The 14694-nt window shown below is 42.6% G+C and overlaps 1 protein-coding gene across 8 annotated transcripts in view; it reads left to right on the top strand.

Annotated features, from left to right (window-relative positions):
• Positions 1–14694, top strand: part of AGBL1 (ATP/GTP binding protein like 1) — a 702585-nt gene that overhangs the window by 278634 nt on the left and 409257 nt on the right. The window lies entirely within an intron of this gene.

The raw sequence follows: 14694 nt of genomic DNA, 5'->3' as shown, positions 1-14694 counted from the left end.
CAAACTGGTCTCCCGGTCTTGGGTTTCAGTTGCAGCTGCTCAGACGTGAAGGGAAAGGTTGTGCATTAAAAATATAAGTGGGTGTTTGTTGAGCTTAAAGCTTCCTGGGTACCTCCCCTGGAGACTGGGACTCAAGGGGTCTGAGATGGCATTTGGGAAGTAATATGTTTTCTAACAAACACCCCAGCAGGCTGTAAGAGAAATTTGAGATACTCTGCTGAGGGAAGAAAGATGTGGCCTGGCAGAATTAACTGGACTTTTCTTTGCCACTGTCCTTGGATTTCCTGGGTCCTTAATGCTAGTTCTGCATCGCTGACGTCAGCTCAGCACTGTCTTCCCCGGGCTACCAGCATCTTCCCGGGCTCTTGCCTGCTCACCGTCCTGTCTCTTACATCACAGCCTTTTGCTGTTTCTATGATTAACCCTGAGTTTTATTTCTGTCATTGTGACTCAAGTGAGAGATCTGGTAGTTTGGTGCCCCCCAAAACCATTTCCAGCCCAAGAGATTAAAGGATGATATGATCTTATTTTCTTGTTTGTTTTTGGACAAATCTGCTGAGTAAAATGTATTCTAGGTCAGTAGGCCTCAATCTTAAATGGGGTTCCCTGGAGAGCTTTACAGATCACACCTCTGCCCTTTTTAAAGGTCACAGGTGCCTTTAATGTGCCCCCAGAGTGGAAACCCACTGCTCTCGGAAGTCTGCAATCACTGCCCTGCTCCACAGGAGAGTGGAATGGGGCTTACGACCAGCTTTGCTTTCAGGATAGAAACCTCTGAAGGAATCAACCAAAGTAGCATATTACTCGCCCAAACTCTCCTTTCTGGGAGAGAAGAATTTGCAATGAACCCCTTCTGGGCCCAGCCACATTCCTCCCCAAGCCCTATCTGAGAACTTGTTACAATATCTGGTCTTTATATAGCCCTCGTCTCCCTGGAGCACACATAACCGTGCAGATTTGTTTTAAGATCTCATTAATCCTCGCAGATTTTTTTATTTAAGATTTCATGGGAGTATCATACCAATATATAAATGTTGAAAGCATGATTTAAATATATATATATATATATATAAAAATATATATATGTGCCGTATGATTTTTTAACTTCATATTTACATCCTATTCACAGCCGTGCCTCCATGTGTGTATGTGTGGATATAAAACACGTGAAATAGATATGGCATATATAAAACACAGCCCCCCCGACCAGTGTGCTTGCATTTATCAACATTTCTTTTCAAAGCCATCTTTTAATCTTCGTGCCCCGTTTTTTTTCTTGCCCTCTCCTTTGCAGGGATTTTCATCTCTCTTTATTACTGAAATTCCCACGGCTGCACTTCTGGGTAGCTCGCGCGCCGTGGCTGCTAATTTCCCACGCGCTTCTGGTGGTAGTTGTTTCATAGCGATTAGATGCTTGCAGCATCCATTGCTTGCCGTCTCCCGCCCAGTCCCTCCCAGTCTTACTGGGTCCATGCAGAGTCTTTTTCATCCGGTGTTCCAGTTCTCTAGTTGATTGCTGGCCAAGTCTGAGTTGGGAATATACAATTAGGGGTCAGACACATCTACCATTTTCTAAGTACACGGCCGTTCTGAGCCTCTCCCGGTGGGTCGTTGTGAGGATGAGTTGAGGTAACCATGCACTGTGCAGAGTGCGGTGTGTCTGGTGCATGATAGGTGATCAATAAATGGCGACGTTCTTATATTATCATCATCGATTCTGCCAAGCCTTCAAGTTTCAGCCCAAGCTTTTCCTCTTTTTTAAGATCATTTCTGACTCCTGCAAGGAGACTTTATGACTTGTTTCCCTACTGTATCATTTCTAACTTGCTTACAACCCCTTTATGAACATTTCTTTATTTCTTACTTTCCTATTTTTGGGGGGCGGGGAGGGGCACATTTATGTATTTATGTAATGGAGGTCCTGGAGATTGAACCCAGGACCTTGTGCATGCTAAGCACACACTCTACCACTTAGCTGTATGCCCCCCCAAATTTATTTTATTTGCTAACATTTCTCTGCCCCCTACATAGTAAACTCTTGAGGGTAAGGATGTGACTTCAATCATTGTATCCCTTTTGCCAGACACACAAGTACATCATGAGAGTACGGGGGACGGGCAGACAACTTGCTACCTACAAATATTTGGCTGTTGCACCCTGAGGTCCTTTGATAAAACTGCATGGGAGCTTCTTCCCTTGTTGTGTAGGAAGGAAGCATCAGACAAGGCAGTCAGGACCTTAGCTGCCTTTTCCTCACTGGTCCTAAGTTGGACCTTTACACACACCTTGCTAGTTCTGGCTTTTCAATGGAAAATTAGAAACTCTGTTCATTGCGAAAATGTTGGCATCCTGAAGCTGTAATGGCCGAGTCGCTCTGGAGAGTGAGCAGCCCCGTTAAGCGGAGGGTGTAGTTTCTCAGACTCCACTGCCCGAATCTGCGCTCCAGGCACTCAGCTTCCCTGCTTTGGCTCAGGTTAATTCCCGGGGTGGGTCATGGTCCCCACAGCGGGGCTTGACAACCTCTGTAGGGACATCACTGCAAGTCTGCTTGTTTGTTTCTCTCCTGAGGAGAGAGTCATTTCCTGTGCCTGGTAAAGAGTCCTCTCACGCTTGGCCCTTTCTGGCCCTTTAGTCTTGGCTCTTCCGTTCTGATGGGATCTGAATTGGGCTGAAACTCTCACCGGTAAGACTCCTGTGCTTATTTCTTCCAAACTGTAGGTTCATGTTTATGGCGGTTCCTTCCATCATCAAGGAATAATCAGCACAGTTTGTAAATTCTTTACCTAATAATTCAGGGACCATGGTTATTAAAAGAGTTGTGAACAATAGATATGTGAGAGGGATGAGGTGGGGGGGTTGCAAAAGGTGAGTTATCAGTCTTGGGACTGAATGGGAGCAGACTTTTTTGTCTCCCCTCCTTGAGTCTAATTTGGCTAAATGATGTGCAGAAGGCGGAGACGGCTGTGATAAGCCACCAAGGCAAGGCAGCATTTTAGAAGAAGGAGATTAGAAGGCCATCAGAACATCATGAACAAAGGACGCATGGTCAGAAAAGCTAGGAATATTTGAGTAATGGTGAGCAGCCTAGTCTGGTTGGAGCCTAGAAAGAATGTGAAGGGGTTTGACCAGCATGTTAAGAACTTTGAAACTTGTTCTAATGGCAGAAAGACCATCTGGGTTTTCCTGGTTTGTTTTTCCTGGAGGCTGGAGGCTATTTTCAGTGGGTAGGTTTTATCAGTCCAAAGGGAGGCATATGATGAAAGAGGAAGAGGAAGAGGAAGAGGAAAGAGTATAATGTTTTTGGTGAAATGGAACTTGGACATAACAGCTGAAGAACCAAGAGAACAAAGAAAAAGCCATTCCCCTATCTTGGTCCTTTGATACATGTTGAGAATGTCTTGATGGTTTTGATGACAGTAATGATAACCATCATTTATCGAGCACTTTTTATCTGCCATTAGGTACAATTTTAGCCATTTATTGAATGCCCACAACAATTCCGGTAGCTATTTTGAACCACATTTATGGATAAGGAAGCCAAATTCTAGCAAGGTCACATGCCTTGTCTAAGGTCACCCAGTTTGTAAATTATAGGACTGGGGATAACAACAGTGCATTGGTTGCTTCCAGATCCCATGCTCTCACTACTGCTCCACACCGAATATGTAGACTTTCACGGGCAGGACTCTCTTGGTTCTCTTATTAACTCACATCTCTGTGCCCCAGAGCATAGAGGATTTGGGTTAACACATGCAATGAATGTCCATCAGAGTTACCTGTTTTCACATTATTTTCTGCAGATTCTGCCAAACCATCATCTTAGAACTACCGATCTTAATACTGGGGTTACATCCTGTCAAATATCTTAGTTGAAAATATAGTTAAGTTGAAAATGCACTTAATACACCTAACCTCCTGAGCATCAGAGCTTAGCCTAGCCTACCTTGAAGGTGCTCAGGACACTTTCCTTAACCTACAGTTGGGCAAAATCATCTAACACAAGAACTATTTTATAACAAAGTGATGAATCTCTCCTGTAATTTATTGAATATTGTACTGAAAGTGAAAAACAGCATGGTTGTCTGGGTTCAGAAAGGTTGTAAGCATATCTGTTGCTTACTCTCGTGATTGCATGGCTGACTCAGAGCTCATTGCCACTGACTCAGCATCACAAGAGAGTACGGCGTATTGCTGGCTCAGGAAATGATCACAATTCAAAATCTGAAACACCCTTTCTACTGAATGTATATCGCTCTCATACTTTTGTAAAGTCAAAAAATCGTGAGGCGAACCAGCATAAGTTGGGCACCACCTGCAGACTGAACTTCAGTGGTCATCTGGTTCATTGTCCACGCTACTGAAATCCCCATTTGGCATCTCAGATAGATATGTTCTGCTTCGAAACTTCACTGAATGACTCATTTAATATAGTTGAGAAGGGGAATGAAAGAGGGAAAGTCATGTTTACTTCCAGAAAGGTTAAACGTTGAATAGAGAAAGTAATGGATTGATGCTGCTTGAGATACATCCAACGGTGTGTTGTGTTGTTTTCAGCCTTACCGCCTTTCACAGCATAGGAACTCCTGAGCTAACAAGAAAGAAGAGACAAATTCCTGACCCGTAACTGTGATGAGTTAACCTACTTTGGTAATATATTTATAATCCTTTTGAGCTCCTTGGAGGAGAGATGCAATATGAATATAAAATAATAACACAGCTAACCTTCAAGCACTTCCTGAATGCCCAGGTGTGATTTGAAGCTTAATGAATTTGTGTTAGTAAAATATTCTGATATCCCAGTTGAAGGGAGCTAGAGAGCACAAGCGGTTATTAATTATTATTATTGTCGACTCCTGTCCAGAGTCATGGAGATGGATGGTCTCTGCCATGTTTTATTCCCAGGAGTGTAGCTGCAGATGTCAGTCCACTGCACAATAAATGTCTAATCCCTTAGAAGGATTAATTCTACATTGGATTAAAAATGTAATGATTCTCCATAATCTATTCTGAATGAATCGCTTCCCTCTCTCCTATTTCATCTAGAGACTCTTGGTATTTATAGTGATAACAATCTACACTGAAACCCTGGCTGGACCCTTTATGGTTTTTTTTTTTAATTAAAAAAAATTCTATTTATTTATTTATTTTTTATTGATGTACAGTCAGTTACAATGTGTCAGTTTCTGGTGTACAGCACAGTGTCCCAGCCATGAATATAATACATATATTCATTTTCATATTCTTTTTCATTGAAGGTTATTACAAGATATTGAATATAGTTCCCTGTGCTAGACAGAAGAAATTTGTTTTTTTAGTCTGTTTTTATCTATAGTAGCTAAGATTTGCAAATCTTAAACTCTAAAATTTATCCCTTCGTGTTTTATATTGGGTAGCAGCGCAAAGAAACTTCACGGATTTGTATTACCCGTGTAATATGAGAAGAGGAGAAAGGGGGAAATAAGTTTTGCTTTATCTGTGGAATATTTTGTCTACCTTGTGTCATATGGACCAGATCTTGCCACCCAGAACATCAGCACTAGGTCCGTCTTGACCAGAATTTTTTAATCAATGACCTTATTTTAAATAGTTTTAGCCATTCCATGAAGCTTCAGCAGCCAAGGCAAAATAGGTTTCCTGTGTTTCACGGTGGCCCCAAGGCAGCGCGGGGAAAAGTTGGTGGCTGAGCAATTCTGCCTTAATCACTGTCTATTGTCATTGACTGAGAAACACAATGGAAAGATTTGGGCACATGGAAGGGTTCAAGTGCATTTCAAAAGCGATTACAGAGAAGTTTCGTTGGTTTTCCAGATACAAACATTTAGCTGTTAAAATGAACAAATTTCTGCGTCCCTACAAGTACTGCTTGCCAAGGCAGATGCAGCTTAAATGAATCCCTCCTCATCCTGAATGCTGTGAGGATGTCTCCAGATGAAGCCTTTGGCTATGTAAGCCAGAGAGGGAGCCGTCGGTATTCGGCTGAATGGCCTCGTGATAATGTCCTCCCTGTTTTCCAGTAGATGTTTGAAGGACACTTCCAGTCAGGTTAACGAGGACCTGCTGACTCAGTGCTGAGATGGGTTTGTTTTGTTTACATCTTTCCACTTATCTATCCATGAAGAGCCATTCTCCTTTATCTGCCAGCCAATCAGAGCCGGCCAGTGTAACATCTGGCTTGAGCAGCTGCTAAGAGAGGAAGCACACTCTCTGTCCCCTCGAGCAAGTAGCAAGTGCGTGTAATTGAGAACCTGTAATTGCAAGAAAGCACAAACTTTGTAGAAGCCATGAGGGTAAGAGGAGAGAGGAGACAGAGGGAGCAGGACCAGCCTCTGTGTAACTTCTAAGGGAGTCCGAGGTGGAAAGAACCACACAGGGGAGAGTGACAGTTCGTTTTCGTCTGTGCATCTGTACAGAGGTTATAGTTAACATGTGTCCGAAGATGCCCGTGCTGTTGTTTGATTAGACAAAAGGAAACTGAATATTTTCCCATACTGAAAATGCAAAGGCTCATTTATGAATCTGGGGGGCATGGTTTCGATTCTATGACTCAGTCTCCTCTGAGCCCAGGTTTGTTCTTAAGGAGGCATGTGGCAAGTTAAGATAGAAACTACATTGTGTCTACATTTCCCTGCAAGCTCACTCCATGTGGCCCACTGAGCTGCTATGGCCTGGGCAGGAGGTGCGCTGAAAGGACCACCTATTATCATGTTTCATATCTTGTCAAGAACTTCCAAAGCTTTTCTCCCCTCTTTTGGTATCTATTTCCTCCAAACTCTATGACTGTGCTACTCAATCAAAATGTGTGCTCTGAGAACATTTTCAAAGCTTTACATGAGACCAGATAAGAATCGCTAAAAGAGTAATTGAAAAAGTTTGAGAAGTTTCTCAGATTGTTCTAATCTTTCCCTCCTCCACACCCACCCTTTACTTAGAACCACTGTGTTTGTGAGTTTCCACCTGCTCATGGCTTGTCAAGCTCTTGGGCAACTCGCTTTGAACCCCAGCGATCTCTGAGAGCTCCCGGCAAACAGCAGAGCACAGGGCGAGGCCAAGTGCAGAGTAGCAGGCAAAGCGGACTGTGCTGAGCACCACCGTCAAAGCAACCTGAGCAAGGTTGTGGCTAATATATTGACGATCCTGCCAGACTCTTAGTCAGGCTTGATGGCAGCATGCACAGGACAAGCACAAGAACATAATACTATTCTAGAAAATTGAGATTGCAGTTTAGCATTTCATGGTACATTGTTTTTAATGTGGTGATTAGAGGCAGTGCTAGATCCAAGTGTCCAACAAATGTTTACTAAATGCCAGGGACTTTGGTATGAATCGAGGTTGTAATGGTGAACAAGGCCGACATGGTCTTCATGCAAAATAGAATGAGTGTTCCGAAGTTAATAGCAATGGTTTCTGATGGAGAATAACTTCCCTCCCAGGAGGGGATATGTGAACTGACGTGTAGAGGGTGAGAAGGGAGACAGTGATGGGACAGGGGCCATCCTGTCAGCTAGAACAGCATGTTCAAAGGCCCCGAGGTGGGAAGAGAATGTGGCATCTTTGAAAAACTAAAGAAGACAAGAGTGGCCTTCAAGTAGCAGGTGTCTTAGGTTGGGTTCCCTGAGAAGTGAACGCCAGGACAGCTTTATCAGCAGGAAATTTACTGGTGAATGTTGTCAGGATCAACACCTGGTGGGGAGTAAAGGCAGCAGGACTGGGCAGAGGCAGGAGTTGAGTGAACTGTGAAGCCCTTGCAACAGCTAGTTCCTTATACTGTTCTGCAGCTGAGATACTATTCAGAGCCCTGAGGGTAGGGGGCCAAATCTTTATACTCCTGCATAGACCGATCTTGTAGTTTGCCCCCAGGAAAGAGACATGACCTTGGGTAGGTTAGATTTTTGGAGTGGAAAGTAATTCCCAGAGAATAACTCAACTGAGGGCTGTCAGCCACCAAGACCTTTATCAACTAGGGACATGATGGCCTCAGTGCTGAAAGAGGAATCTGGGTGAAGTGTCCCAGGATGCACTACAGCAGGGGAAAGAGAAGAGAGCATGATCTGAGGTTGGAGTGGGGTCAAGGGCTGCCACGTAGCAGCTTGTGGGTCATGGGAAGAAGTCTGGGCTTTATTTTAAAGGTCAGTGGAAGGACACTAAACAGAGTTTAAGCAGGCTTTTAATGAGTCAATATGGCTTTTCAGTGTGTTCTCCTTTGATATTGATACACAACAGATAAAAACATAAGGAAAAGAGGGGATAGCATTATATCCCCACTTATAGAATAGAATATTAGGCCTTGTAAGTGTTATATTTGCCAAGGTTACATAGTTAAGGACTCACTTCCAGGTCTGTTTGAGTCTTAAATGTAAAATCATCCTACCAATGCATATTTACTCAATAAGATTTATTATAACAGAAGCTATGGAGCATCCACAGTTTTTCTTCAATATGAGTGTGTGTGTGTGTGTGTGTGTGTGTGTGTGTGTGTGTGTGTGTGTGTGTCTGTTTAGCAATGAGAAGACGCTAGGAAATTGCACCTCTAACTTGCGGGCACTAGAGAAGGCTATCTTCTCTGGCAACAAATTATCAAGCACACAGGAGGACAGAGCTCCAGGGGAGGAAGAGTGATGTCATGCTCAAACCTTTGAAAGCATTCCTTCTCCTCATCCAAATTCTAAGATCTGTCTGTATTGCTTGATTTCTTCGGGTCCTTTGAAGTTTAGATCAGCTTTTGGGTGGTGGTGGTGAAGTATTTTGGGAGAAAGGATATTTTAGCCGCAGGCAAAGAAGGCTAGGCTGTATAGCAAGGTAAAGATCACCCCCTCTTTTCTGTCACAGAGCAAAAATAACAAGTGACTCACTTGGAAAAAAGTAGTTGAGGTATAGGCTCCTTAGGGAAAGTCTACATACTTGTCTATTCTGGATAAAGGAATCTCTCTGCAATTCTCAGTTTATGTGGTTTATGTCATGTGTGTTCTATAAAGCTACCTGAAGGGGTTATTGAATTCTCCACTGTAAAGGCAGAGCAAGAATTAATTTGAAATGAATGAATCTGCATATAGAATGAAAGGTAAATACGTCTTTTGAGGTAGCATACAGTTATATAAGGTAGAGTTGACAAACTATGGTTCAAGGGCGAAATCTGAGCCTTAATCTGCTTTTGTGTAGCACAAGCTGAGAATAGTTTTTACGTTTTTACAGGGTTGAAAAAACATTAGAAGAAGAGGAATATTTTCTGATAGGTGAAAATTATGTGCAATTAAAATTTTAATGTTCATAAAGCCAGTTTTATTGGAACATAGCCACACCCATTGGTTTAGATATTGTTTGTGAGGGCTTTTGTGCAATAGTGGAGCTGAATAGTTGTAACAGAAGATTGTGTGGCCCTCAAAGCTTAAAATATTTACCATCTGGTTCTTGAGAGAGTTTGTTTAGCTCCTGACATATATGGAAAAAACACAATTTTTACATATAAGTAGTCAATCATACATTGAATGTTTTGCTATTGTTGTTAATGTCTTTTCTGTTTCAGATGTGGCTTTGAGTCGCACTCTTGAAGCTTTGCATAAAGATGACTGGGGATTTTGTTAAAATGCAGATTTGAATTCAGCAGGTCTGGGGTGAGACCTGGGGTTGTGCATTTATAACAAACTCTAGGCGATGCTGATGCTACTGGCCCACAGACTACACTCTGAGTGGCGATAGCTTTGAGGTCACTCTGTGCCCTTTTATCCTGTTATCATCTACATCGTTCGTGGACTGATGCTGCTTTGGTCTGTGCAGTTTTTGCCCTAGGGCTTGCAGCACAGTGGTGTGGTTGAGCAAACGTAGGCTCTAGAGTCATAATTCTGGGTACAAATCCTAATTGTATTACCTCCCAGCTCTTTGGGCACACTCTTTAAACCATCTGTGCCTCATCTCTTTGAGAATGCTTAAAAAAATTAAGCTCTTATCTTCAAGTGTAGTTGTGAGGATTTAAAGAGAAAAATCCATGTCAACAGTAGTGGCAGGAACATAAGAAGTACTCGATTATTGTGAACAATTACTGCATTTGAACAATTAACACTCAAAAAAAATAATCATTCTTGCGCCCTTAATTTGCAATTGCTAAAAAAAAAAAAGCTGATTTTTAAGTTAAAAGTCTTGATTTTACATCCAAGGACAATTTTTTCTGTCCTTCAATCTGCTCTTGTAAAATGTCCATCACATTCTTTACAGAATCGTCTTTCTATTTTCCCGTCTTTTCTGTGTAGCTCTGTTTTGGTTCTCTGTTTCACTTGCCTCTTCTTTACTGCCTTGCCAAAGAGAGTTTATAATTTGCTATTTTGAGTGAAGCTGTAACTGTTAAGTTAGACCAAAACTTTTAGAGTATGTCTTTGAGTAGCAATCAAGATGATATGGTCCTCCTTCCGTAACCTTGCTGAAGTCACACATTTTGCCTTTTAATATTTGACATTCATTTCCATACACGATGGCACAAACAACTCAAAAATATGTGTACCATTTTTATAATCTAATACAACTTATTAACAAGAAACATACGTTGTTATTTTTTACACTGCCCGGTCTTAAATCTGTGCTCTTTAATATTGTTTGGATTGTGGATCTCTTTGAGAATCTGATAAAATCAATGGTCTCACCCCAGAAAAATTCATATACACAAACATTTTTGTACACAAAACTTCCAGAGCCCATTACCCAGCATGGAGGGTCTCTGAACCTCAAGTTAAGCATGCCTGACTGGTAGTGACACGGGCAGGGACTGGATCTTATCTCTATACTTGTATCACACCTCTGCAGAGTCTGGCACCTACATACCCAATTAGTGCTTGTCTATTCGGATTGAACACCCATGAAGATGATACCGAAAGGTCTTGCTTGAGCCATAAGCTTTATCTTAAGTACCAGTTACATATGCCCAACTGTTGTTCCACCTCAACCTAGTTGTCTTTTACCTATCTCAAAATATCTAAAATGCAAATCTGTTTCTCCCTGAGAGAGTGTGGCTTTGGAGACAGAAATCAGTCCATCTAACTCAGCTGACATGAGTAAGTCTCATGCACGTATCTCTGTTTCTGTTTCCTTATCTGTGACTGCGATGATAATAATGTTTTCCCCAAGGGAGTGTTAGGAACCAGAATCTCCTGGTCAGGATCTGTGAGTCTGATACTGCCTGCTAACCCTACGTATGGCAGAGCAGATTTCCTCACCTCAGAATAATAATTAATATATTAATAATGTAATATTAAGGACCTTTTCCTCTAGAAATGTCCCAGAACATCCAGGCTGTTCGGTCTCCTCTTCTGAGCTCCCAGTTGTACCAAAGACACATCGATCTTACCTGTTCATCAGTCTATCTGCCCTCTCAAGCAAGGAGAGTAGGAGCTATTCACCTTTGTACTCTCAAGGGCTTATATAATTCCTGGTCCATAATAAACGTCTATTAAATATAAGATAGCATTTGCAGAATTCCTAATGCCACCTGGCCACTGCTGAATATGTTCCCCTCTCCTGATGGCATTAGCCATATATATCCATGAATCCAAGTTGGAAACCTTAGGGTCATTTTCAACTCCTCCTCTCCATTACCCCTGTTTTAATTAGTTATCAAGTCTTAGTGATTTTACCTCTTTAATATCCTTTCTTTCATTTCACTCTTCCATGGTTTAAATTTTCACTGTATCTTACTTAAATTTTAATATCAGTCCGTTAATCAACTGGGTTTTTTTTCGCCACTAGTTTTCCATTCGGTCTATCCACCAGAGATTATTTTCCTTTGATCGTAAAACACAGATGTGAATCCATCACTTCCCTGTTTAGTGGTCATCAACCCACAGGTTTAATGTGAATATTCATGAGCCCAACCCAGACCTAGCGAAAGAGTCCAGATCCCAGGACTCTGTGTGTTTAACAAGGTTCCTAGGCGATTCCGTGCATCCTCAGATTGGGGAAGTGCTGACCTAGCCCAGTGTTTCCTAAACTTCCCCTCAGACTTGTTTCTTCAAATGTAAATTCCCAGGCTTCTTTCCGTAGGTGTGATTGAGGGGCTTTGAGGGAGGCCTGGGGATCTGCATAGTAACCCCTTCCCCAAGTGAGGCCGGTGGTCTAAGGAACCACCCTTGAGCAGCCCTGGCCTGAACGTCTGAACTTTCAGAGTCACGCCCAAAGCTCTTTACAAGCCATGACTTCATCTCCTCCTTCCCCTTTCCCTGCCCAACACATTAGACCCGCAGGAAGACAGAACAGCCTAGCAGCTAAGCAGCTGAGACCACCACGCTTACCTGGTTCAAATCTGGGTTCTTCTATTTGCTAGGTAGGCGAGCCAGGAGGGTGCTTACTCTCTGTACACCTCAGCCTCCTCATCTTTAATTCAGAGATAATTATGTACCTGCTGCCTGCCAGCTCTGTGCCAAATGGGAAATAAATAATGCAGAGTTCTTCATATAACGCGCTGCGCGTCATACAGCCTCCGTAAGAGCGTTTATTATTATTTGCCCCTCCTGATCCACGTGGTGGATCTGGACCTCTGTATTTTTGTTTATACTGTTTCTTCCTGATCAGCTTGCCTTCTCTTCATTTTCCCCCTCCAATTTCTGTGCCCTTCTAGGCGCAGGTTATACGTTACTCCCTTTCTAAAATCTTTCCTACCCTATCCAATCCCCTGCTTAGGTAACAGTCATTGTTCCCACTTGTGCTTTGTTAATATCGTCATCATAATTGTTGTCACTTTTCTTTATGGTCACATGTATGTTTGCCTCACTAGCAGGATGGTGAGACCCTTGCACATGAACTCTGCCTCATTCAGCTTCTTAACCCAGCTGCCTGGCACACACAGAGCTGGCACGCAGCAACTGTTGGTTGCATGAATGAAGGTGATTAATATATGGCAAATATAGCTGTTTTGAGTGAAGAACTGGAGGAGAGCTATGTAAATACATTTTTTATATTATTTAAAATCTTTATTATATATATTTTTTCTCAACCTCATGCCTGTAAGTGAGATATTGGTTAATACAATTAATCTCCATGTGTCTTTTGGGATTCAAACACACTTCCTCCCTCTTTGTGGATACTTGGGTTTCAGCTCTGCCTGTCTCTTTGACCCTCCTGCTGCCTGTGCACTTTTATTGAACTTGGATCTCTGCACGCTGAATGCTGATGGCCTTTGGCAGTACCTTTACTGGGTGGCCAAATTCCCAGCCCAAGTCTTGAAAGCCTATCTTTGTAGCTTCCCGTATTTCCCCTTTACATAACTTGCTAGATGTTTATCTTCATTTTACTTCAGCCCATAGGACTCAAATCATACTGCACACCCCTTGCATGGACTTGGCCAGGTCTGCAGGCGCCCAGTGCTCTGAAGTTTTAACCACTCCGTTAGCCCTTGGATCCAACTGCTCTTTCTTGCTCTGATGTGCAGTCCTCTCTGACCTTCTAGAACTTGCACCAGAGGGCATTCTATAATAAAAAATGACAGGGCAAAAAGGTCATGCCACAAGGAGATGGCAGCAAGGTGCAATATTTATCCAGAAACACATTTACTCTACTTGAAACCATCTCACTTCCTATTGTAGCTCTTTGCTTGGAAAGCAATCTTCCTCCGTCCAAGGGTAGCGTCTCCTCAGCCTCATGAAAGCTGAAATGAAGCCTCCGTCCAGACAGTGCTGTTGGCACCATGGCCAGTGAACAGAATGATGGTGGAAATAATCATTAATAAATGATGTGACATTAGGGACACATCAGGGACATTTTGGACTGAGCTGGATTGATGAAGAATATGGGTCCCAGAAACCTAGGTGCCCTTGGTAAGGACATAAGCTAAAATTTTGGAAGAAAGGCCCCATGTTCTTTTCTGAAGGAAAGTGGCTTTTATCTAAAGGGAGATGAGGGCTCAGTTGACAAGGAGACCCAGACCCACACCAGAGAGCAAAGCTGATGCACTTAGGTGGCCCTTCCACCTCATCGATACGGGACCCAGTTGTAGGATTAATATGATTTTTTTCCTGCACTTGTCCAAGGACTCATCCAACCACACTACTCTAAATGTTGAATATGGAGTTCATTCTTTCTCTAAGCAACCAAACTTATTTATTTGGAGTTAAGTATCTGCACTGCTAACCCCAAGAAAGCTAGAGGGAAAACAGAAACCTGCCTACTGAGATGGCACGTGTTGGACTGGAGTGATCACTGAGAGAACACTGGTGTGCAGGGCGAGTCTGTTTCACGTAAAGGATTCTCAAAAGTGTCTGCATGGGTTTCAAGTCCCCCTCCTCTGCTTTCTTTTTAAATGAGTGGGTTTCACCTGGTCGAAGCGAAGAATGACAGTCCTAAACATCGTTAACTAATTCTGAGCATTTTCATTCAGCTCCCAATTTGGTTTCCGGTCATATTGGCCCACAATTTTAGCTGTGGTGTTTCAGCTAAACAACAGCTGGGAGTTGACAGCAAGCCAGCTGCAGCCTGCTAGAGCAAACTCTTGAGCTCCTAAATGTATAAAAATGATAAAATGACTAGACATGTAGGTCTCTAATTGCAGCCAGGAGCCTGCAGCTGGGAAGTCACCAGAAGATATATACTCTGTGCCGTAATCCAGCAATCATGCACTCCACCTCAACCAAAAAGCACTTCCCTCCCTCCCCGCCCCCAAGATTGCAGCCAAAATGTGAAGTCTTGTTCCAGCTTGCAAACGATGTTCATTTCTTATGAAGG

This window comes from Camelus ferus, chromosome 27 (genome assembly GCF_009834535.1).
Source record: "Camelus ferus isolate YT-003-E chromosome 27, BCGSAC_Cfer_1.0, whole genome shotgun sequence".
In the NCBI taxonomy this organism is placed as follows: Eukaryota; Metazoa; Chordata; class Mammalia; order Artiodactyla; family Camelidae; genus Camelus; species Camelus ferus.
Note: the sequence above shows the minus strand (reverse complement) of the source record. Positions and strands in the feature narration are given on the sequence as shown.